A 9,864-nucleotide genomic window follows, 5' to 3' on the forward strand; every position below is an offset into this window, starting at 1 on the left:
TGTCAATTTTACGCTTGTCAATTTTGCAAACAATGCGTCTTGTGGGTGACTATTTTGGGTCTATTATCTACCCTTGCACTTTTTTTAAAAAGTGAATCAAGTACAATATGGTTGATGGGTGGCAGGGCATTCAATGCCCTGTCACCAAAAAAAATTTCTCTCGGGCGTCGCTATAACCGTCGCTATTTATGGCTCTGTAGCGTCGCTATAGACTTCTGTGTAAACGTTGCTATGACTGTCGCTATGATCGTCTCTATATAGCGACGCATATAGCGATGCCTATAGCGACTCATATAGCGACGCTCTCGTAGCGACGGTTTTAGCGACGCCGGGGGTTATAAAAACCCAGTGTATTTCCGTCGCTAACATCGTCCCAAGAGCACACAACCTCTTGTAGTGCATCCAATTCCGATGATTAATAGACCCAAATCAAACTAGAATGTACCTTTGTAGCCAAACGTTGTTTATACTTTGTTTGGGAAAACACATACATCGTGTCCTGTTCTACAGAGGGCCAAGGAGATTTCTCCATTTTCTCCTCCTAAAAATAGGTCCCCTCTTGCCACGTAGGCTGGAGGGTGTGGACTTCTATGGTGTATCTCCTTTCATATAACTGGTTAAAACACTAGGGTCAATCTAGCAATAGATCAGAGAGTAGGCAGGCACCACCAGTACCAAGCGATTCTGTGTGGTATGGGGGAAGAATCAAGAGTAGGGGACCGAAAACTTTTAGGTATAGAAGAGTTTAAAGTAAGGGGGTTTTGTACTAAGATAGTTTTTTTGAAATTAACAGCATTACAATTACATAAGTGGGATTTTATTGCATTCTGTAAGCTTCTTAAGAAAAGGGGATTAATTTATTATGTCAGAGCATGTAAGTATAGGGGTTCTTTTAAAACTCTTTGAACACACATGATATAGATGTTTCTTGCAAGTGATATAGGTGATTTCTCATTGTGTCACACTCGAGGTTCCACATCACATAAGCAATGAGCACCATCGCTATTGGTCAAGGTTTCTACTTCTCTATTCTCATTTCCATGATGCAACGTTGAAAATCTAAGTAGACCCCACGTGTCATTACTCCCCACAGTTTACTACAAAAAATTTGTAAGATACACATACCCTTACTTTCAACCAATTTTTGAAACCTAGTGGTTTCCCTTTCTTGTTGGGGCAATTGGTGATACCACCAGAAGTTGTAAAAAGTGGTATGGCCAATTTATGCTTTGACCCTATTGAGGTGTGTGCTCATGCAATGGTGGCTTTATCAATGGAGATGCAGGGTTTCTTAACGAATGTTGAGTTGGCTATCATGTATAGGTTGAAGGCCTCATGATGCCAAGGTATAATCCCACATTCCGAGGTGTCATACAATGATGAGTGGTGGCTTTATCCCCTAACCCTCAACCTTGCCCACATTGTTTGTTGGTGTTTTATCCCATGGCTAGCGAGAAATGCAATAAATTCCTCAGGGATGTACTTTCTCCCCATTAAAATGGAGCAGCAGGGGAGAGAGAGAGAGAGAGAGAGAGAGAGAGAGGTAGAGAGGTGCTTCCGGTCCTTACTGGAGCCCGCGGTTTTGGTCTCCTTAAACCTACTTATCGCGGAAAATACCTTAAATCCCACGGCTTCGACACGCTTTTGCTTTTGGACGTATAAACACGCGATTGCAAATGCGTGCAAAATTCAAATGAATGCTTCCAGTTGGATAGGCGCTGCTAGCTAGGTCAAGCAGAACCTGCGGAATCTGGAGCCTTCAGCGCAAGCTAGCTGGCGCTGTGATCGTCTGCAATATCATCGGCCAGGAGATCAGCGCTCTAGAGCTGCGTGCAATGGCAATGGCGATGGAGGATTTACCTGCACCCATCGACAATATTGAGCAGCCTGCTATATCATTCTTAAAGCTGCAGCAGGAGCAGAACATTTACATGGGTGCCATTAAAGGGCTGGAGATTATGGGTGCCCCTCTCGGTGAGGGCAGCTTTGGTACCGTATTTCTTGCTAGGGAACTCGTTACAGATTCTAACAGTAGTTTTTATTACAGGTATATGGCATGTAAAATGCTTGTGAAGCATCCTGATGATGAGGAGCAAGAAGTGGTGGACGCTTTATGGGAGCTTTGGGTCATGAAATTCCTCTCAGAGCGAGCATACCGCGACACGCCGATCGTGCGCATGTTGGGTGCTTATGAGAGCTTCGACGGCCGGCCTTGTGTTGCCATGGAGCTTTGCAAGGGAGGCAGCTTATTGGATGTTATGCAAAAGAAGTGGAGAGGGGGCTGCAACATGAGAGACAGTGAGGCGGTCCTTGCTGTGTACAATGTCTCCAAGGCGTTGCTCTTCTGCCACCAGCACGACATCATGCACCTCGACATAAAGCCTGAGAACGTTCTTCTCCGTGAGGAGGAGGCCATCTCCACAGCATGCTTAGCAGATTTTGGGTTGGCTGTGCCCTTACAAGCCGATGAGGGCACTGATGGTAATTACATGGTGTTGCAAGATTGCAAAGGCAGGGGAACTCCTGGCTATTGTGCACCGGACGTACGCACAGACGGTATCTTGAGCATGGCGGCCGACACATGGAGCCCTGGTGCCATGTTGCTGGAGATGCTAACGGGCGAAGTGCCACCGCAAAGCAGCATTGCGTTGTCGCAATGGTGGAGCAATCTCGGGGCAGAGTAGTTGGAAGATGATCTTCGGAGAAACATGAAGGATTGGAAATGGCTGGACAACATGGCCCAGGACTTGCTGTTGGCAATGCTCTGCCCCCATTTCTCCCACAGGTTGCCTCTCCAACTAGTTCTCAGCCATCCTTGGCTTTTCAACAACCTCCCCATGTATACAAATTCAGAGATGTAATTGACTATTGTCATGTACAGATCAGTTGTAGCTAGAGGACTTAAAACCAGGGAGGGAACATTGAAGGCAATAAATTATGCAGCTAAATATGATACTACCTGCCTTCTGTAATTTGGATTGTGGCTTGGGTTTTTATTGAAGCCGACCACCGATTTGGACAATTAATTTTCAATATTTCAGTGAGTGCGCCTGCTTAAGGTTGACGTTGCATGATTGCCTGTAGCTAGGCATTTGGGATTGGTTTTCTGTCGTTAGCAATTCTTATTCTCATGGCTCCTTCGCTATTTGGCTTTGATAGGGGAGATCCAGACTCCTACGCTATTTGTGGGCTTAGGTCGGGAAGATCGTCATCACCCCAAAATTGAGCAAGCATCAAAATAGGATTTTTACATGGATCCTTTTGGGAGAGACACCTTGGCAACAAGAGCGAGACGATTAAGAAGGTATGGATAACTTCTCCACAGCCTTCAACCAACCTCTAAAAAAGGCAAGTAGGTGCTAGCAACGCAGCCCATGATGCAAAAACCTACTTTGATATCAATTCTTGGATGAATGCACATGACAAACATGGCGAAGAAGAAGGGAGGCACACAAAATACGAAGTAGCATTATTGAGTTTGCCAGTTTGGGAATCACATATGTCTTGAAGATTTGGCTATATGGACAAATTTAAAACTATTTTTAAAGGCCAAAGACATTTTGAAGCAGTTTTGGCAAGGAGTTTGAAGCACTTGAAAGTATTCAAATAACTTTAGAGAACTCAAAGACGTTTAGACAGAGGAAATCCATACACCAAGCAAGTAAAATTGAGCGTGTAATTTTCTCGAGCGAAAGTACTAAAGAGAATTGTAACAAGATTTGATTTTTCGATTAAGCCTTGCCATAATCTCAAGTACACGTAATCTAACAAAATGGTCATTTATCCATAGAGGATTGAAAACTCCAACACATTAAGGTAATTGTTGCTACAATAAAAATTCATATTTGATTAAGTTACCTAAGCCATCAAAACTCTAAGCACCCTGCAATGGCAATTGCAAGTAACCCAAAACAATGGCCAATTGGTAGAGAAAAGTAAGCCTTAGTTCGTGAAGTTGATGATATGTTAAAATCCTGCCCCCACCCAATCACTGGAACGACTCTACTTTTGTTAGTGGAGCCTGATACATAAACTCAAAGCTATAGAGTCCAACCCAAGGACACAAAAATACACAAAGTACATGTGCTTGCAAGGCACGTACGTGAGGTGATGTTTGTCTCTTTTTTATAAATCCTCATAAGTACATCAAGGGGAATCTGCAATCAATGGTCACAACATATATCACCCCCTTTTGAACAAAGCTAGGAGTACTAACATGAGAAACATATATGTGATGCATTAGGCTCCAATATAACCTCTCTTACATTCTGGTCTAATTTGGGTTTATTAATCATAGGACTTGGATGCATAAATCTTACAATGCATGAACATTGATTGTCACATTAGGTCACACTCGAGCTTTCCCATCACACAACTAGCAATTGACATCAATATTGGTTGGAGTTTCTCCTTTTCCCATCACACAACTAGCAATCGACATAACTATTGGTTGGAGTTTGATCATCCCTCTCTCTCACCTCTCCCTTCCATCACTGATCTCCCCCCAATCCTACACAAAATCATGCAGTATTGTTTCTACATGCCTACTTGTTGTTGAACTGCTTGGGGGGGTTCACCGATAAGACATGTAAGTGACCATCTGAGTTCAAATGAATGGGTTTTTAAACTACCAAAAGTTTAAAATTTTAACAATGTTATATTTACAAAAGGTGTTTTTTAATTGATTTTAGAAAAAACCCCATAAGTTTTCAAAGAAAGAGGGGTCATCTGAGTACCTTAAGCATGTATGTAAAGGGGCTTTCTTAATACCCTTTGAACGCATGTATATGGATAGTTTCATAAAGGTGCACCACACATCATTGTATGACACTTAAGTAGGGTCAAGGCACCTCAATAGGGAGGAAAGTACATGCCCAAGGAATTTATTTCATTTCTCCCTAGCCATGGGAATCGAAATCTAGGATTCGACCTTGGCATCTTTGGGCCCTCAACCTATACATGACAGCCAACTCAATATTCGTTAAGAAACCCCATATTTTGGTTTGATTTGGGTCTATTAATCATGGGAATTGGATGCATAAATCTTACAATGCATGAGCATTGATTGTCTCATTGGGTCACACTCTCGAGCTTTCCCATGACAGAACTAGCAATCGGCATCGCTATTGGTTGGGGTTTCTCCTTCTCCATTGCTCATCTCTCTCTCCCCTCACCCTTCCCTCATTGATCTCCCCCCAATCCCACAAAAAAATTGTGCAGGATTGTTGCTGCATGCCTACTTGTTGTTGCTCAGGGGGTCACCTATAAGACATGTAACTACCCAAATTATAAAATTCTAACAATAGATTATGTTCACAAAAGGGGGTTTTTAATTGATTTTAGAGAAAAACCCATACCTTTATAAAAAAAAAGGGGTCATTTAAGTGCCTTAAGCATGTATGTAAAGGGGCTTTTTTAAAATCCTTTGAACGCACGTTATATGAATAGTTTCTTGAAGGTGCACCCCATGAGTGTTGTTGCCAGCATGGTCGTGTTGCTTTGACCACCAGGAAAGACCCATACTGCTCTAACCACTATCAAAGGATATACAAGCCATACGTCCACACCCTCTAGCTCATGGTGCAAGAGAGGACTTGTTTAAGAAGAGAATATGGAGATACCCCCTTATCACAATAGGACTCGATGGGTGTGTATTCTCAAGCAAACTCTAAACAATGTCCAACCACAATGCTACATTGTGGTTGGTTTGGGATTGTTAATCGTAGGAGTTGGATGCATAAATCTTATATTATGGAATTATTTTCATGTATAAGGATTAACACCATATTAGAGAGTTTGAGACTTTGAAGCCAATTTAGGAATCACATATGCCTTGAAGATTTGGATATATGGACAAATTTAAAACTATTTTTAAAGGCCAAAGACATTTTGAAGCAGTTTTGGCAAGGAGTTTGAAGCACTTAAAAGTATTCAAATAACTTTAGAGAACTCAAAGACGTTTAGACAGAGGAAAACCATACACCAAGCAAGTAAAATCGAGCGTGTAATTTTCTCAAGCAAAAGTAAAGAGAATTGTAACAACATTTGATTTTTCAATTAAGCCTTGCCATAATCTCAAGTACACGTAATCTAACAAAATGGTCATTTATCCATAGAGGATTGAAATCTCCAACGCATTAAGGTGATTGTTGCTACAATACAAATTCATATTTGATTAAATTACCTAAGCCATCAAAACTCCAAGCACCCTGCAATGGAAATTGCAATAGCCATCTAAACCTCACAAAAATCAAGTTTAGAGTGGTATAGTTGCCAAAATTTGAAACAAAAAGCCAAAAACAGGACCCATTTTTCACACAGTTTAGGTTCAAAAATGTTCTGCAAGAGTAAGGTTAATGGTGAGATCGATACTCCAAAAAAATGCTAAGTTTTTTTCAGCTCATAGGCAACTTTGTGGATATATAGCACCTAGAAATTCATTTTCATACTCTTCAAATAATTTGATGATGTTGTGGATGTTCTCCTAAGAGAGAGGAGAAGCACAGCAGAATCATCAAGTGTTGCACTGTCAGTGGAAACAAGAGGAAGGCCTAAGAAGAGGTTCAAAAACCAAAAGGGTCGTGATCACTCAAGATGGAGCGAGTACACAAATTCAGTTCTTGAATGTCGGAACTGCATTTGGAGGATATCATAGGAAGAATATAAAGCTTTTGCTTTCGATCCAAGTGAGATTGGATGTGTGGATCCAAGTGTTGTTTTGCCTATAGTTATATTCATTGTTCCTCACATGCCATGGAGCTTATGTCCTATTTCAGTTCCTAAAGCTCACCTGCCAAAGCTTATAGATTTGCTTAATGAGAAGATGCAAATGGGAATTTTGGAGACATCATGTGCGCCATATTCTAATCGATGGTTCATTGTTCCGAAGAAATATGGTACTTTAAGGTTCATATAGGACATGCGGCCGGGCGGTTAACAAGGTAACAATCCGCAATGTGTCTATTGGCCAAAACAATGGCCAATCCGTAAGGAAAAGTAAGCCTTAGTTCATGAAGTTGATGATATGTTAAAATCGTGCCCCCACCCAATCACTAGAACAACTCTACTTTTGTTAGTGGAGCCTGATACACAAACTCAAAGCTATAGAGTCCAACCCAAGGACATGAAAATACACAGTATTGTTTCTACATGCCTACTTGTTGTTGAACTGCTTGGGGGGTTCACCTATAAGACATGTAAGTTACCATCTGAGTACAAATGAATGGGTTTTTTAACTACCAAAAGTTTAAAATTTTAACAATGTTATGTTTACAAAAGGTGTTTTTAAATTGATTTTAGAAAGAACCCCATAAGTTTTTTAAGAAAAAGGGGTCATTTGAGTACCTTAAGCATGTATGTAAAGGGGATTTCTTAATACCCTTTGAACGCATGTATATGGATAGTTTCATAAAGGTGCACCACTCATCATTGTATGACACTTACGTAGGGTCAAGGCACCTCAATAGGGAGGAATGTACATGCCCAAGGAATTTATTGCATTTCTTGCTAGCCATGGGAATCGAAATCTAGGATTTGACCTTGGCATCATGGGGCCTTCAACCTATACATGACAGCCAACTCAATATTCGTTAAGAAACCCCATATTATGGTTTGATTTGGGTCTATTAATAATGGGAATTGGATGCATAAATATTACAATGCATGAGCACTGATTGTCTCATTGGGTCACACTCTCGAGCTTTCCCCTGACAGAACTAGCAATCGGCATCGCTATTGGTTGGGGTTTCTCCTTCTCCATTGCTCATCTCTCTCTCCCCTCGCCCTTGCCTCATTGATCTCCCCCCAATCCCACACAAAAGATTGTGCAGTATTGTTGCTACATGCCTACTTGTTGTTGTTGCTCGGGGGTTTCACTTATAAGACATGTAAGTTACCACTTCAGTTCAAATGAATGGGTTTTCTAACTACCCAAATTGTGAAATTTTAACAAGATTATGTTCACAAAAGGGAAATTTTAATTGATTTTAGAGAAAAACCCATAAGCTTTTAAAGAAAAAGAGGTCATTTGAGTACCTTAAGCATGTATATAAAGGGGCTTTTCTCAAGCTCATCACAAGTGTAATAATTAACATACCAGCCATAATCTAGAGTTTCAAGGTCTCTCCCAACCAGAGAGATCTACGACACTTCAAAGATTTATTTTAACCATTAAGGGTATAAATGTACTATCCATCACTAGATTAGCTATAGTGAATATATTAATTAATAACCTTTACTACTCCTCTCAGCCCTTTGAACGCACGTTATATGAATTAATAGTTTCTTAAAGGTGCACCCCCTGAGTGTTGTTGCCTGCGTGGCCATGTTACTTTGACCACTAAGAAACACCCTACTGCTCTAACCACTATGAGAGGAGATACAAGCCATAACTCCACACCCTCTATAGCTAGCTTGTGGTGCAAGAGAGGACTTGTTTAAGAAGAGAATATGGAGAAACCCCCCCCTCACAATAGGACACGATGGGTGTGTATTCTCAAAACAAATCTAAACAAAGTCCAACCACAATGCTACATTCTGGTTGGTTTGGGATTATTAATTATAGGAGTTGGATGCATAAATCCTACAATATGGAATTATTTTCATGTTTAGGGTTAACACCATATTAGAGAGTTTGAGAATTTGAAGCCAATTTGGGAATCACCTATGTCTTGAAGATTTGGCCATATGGACAAATTTAAAAGTATTTTTAAAGGCCAAAGACATTTTGAAGCAGTTTTCGCAAGGAGTTTCAAGCACTTAAAAGTGTTCAAACAACACTATAGAACTCAAAGATGTTTAGACATAGGAAATCCATACATCGAGCAAGTAAAACCGAGCGTGTAATTTTCTCCAACGAAAGTAAAGAGATTTGTAACAAAAATTGATTTATCAATGAAGCGTTGCCATAATCTCGAGTACATGTAGTCTAACAAAATGGTCAATCCATAGAGGATTTAAAACTCCAATGCATTAAGGTGATTCCTGATAGAATATAAATTCATATTTGATTAAGTAACATAAGCTATATATCAAAACTCCAAGCACCCTGCAATGGCAAACATAGGTAACCCAAAACGATGGCCAATCCATATAGGAAAGTAAGCCTTAGTTCGTGAAGCTGATGCTATGTTAAAACCCTGCTCCCACCCAATCCTTGGAACACCTCTACTTTTGTTAGTGGACCCTAATACACAAACTCAAAGCTACAGAGTCCAACCCAAGGACACAAAAATACACAAAGTACATGTGCTTGCAAGGCAGGTACGTGAGGTGATGTTTGACTCTTTTTTATACATCCTCATAAATACATCAAGGGGAGTTTGCAATCAATGGTCACAATAGACATCACCCCCTTTTGAATGAAGCTAGGAGTGCCAACATGAAAAACATGTGACGCATTAATATCCAATATAACCTCTCTTACATTCTGGTTTGATTTGGGCTTATTAATCATACGAGTTGGATGCATAAATCTTACAATGCATGAGCATTGATTGTTCATTAGGTCACCCTCTAGCTTTCCCATCACACTAGCAATCGACATCACTATTGGTTGGGGTTTCTCCTTCTCGATTGCTCATCTCTCTCTCCCCTCTCCCTTCCCTCAATGATCTCCCCCCAATCCCACACAAAATCGTGCAATATTGTTACAACATGCCTATTTGTTGTTGTTGCTCGGGGGGTTCACCTATAAGACATGTAAGTTACCTGTTGAGTTCAAATGAATGGGTTTTTTAACTACCAAAAGTTTAAAATTTTAACAAGATTATGTTTACAAAAGGGGGTTTTAAATTGATTTTAGAGAAAAACCCATACATTTTTTTTAATGAAAAAGGGGTCATTTGAGTACCTTAAGCATGTATG

At 40.4% G+C, this 9,864-nt stretch overlaps 1 pseudogene; it reads left to right on the forward strand.

The window, feature by feature from the left end:
- The first annotated feature begins 1,740 nt into the window (after positions 1 to 1,740).
- LOC147457296 (calcium-dependent protein kinase 27-like) lies at positions 1,741 to 3,245 on the forward strand (annotated as a pseudogene).
- The last annotated feature ends 6,619 nt before the right edge of the window (positions 3,246 to 9,864 follow it).

Source organism: Adiantum capillus-veneris, chromosome 5, assembly GCF_014529385.1.
Source record: "Adiantum capillus-veneris isolate H3 chromosome 5, ASM1452938v2, whole genome shotgun sequence".
Classification (NCBI taxonomy): Eukaryota; Viridiplantae; Streptophyta; class Polypodiopsida; order Polypodiales; family Pteridaceae; genus Adiantum; species Adiantum capillus-veneris.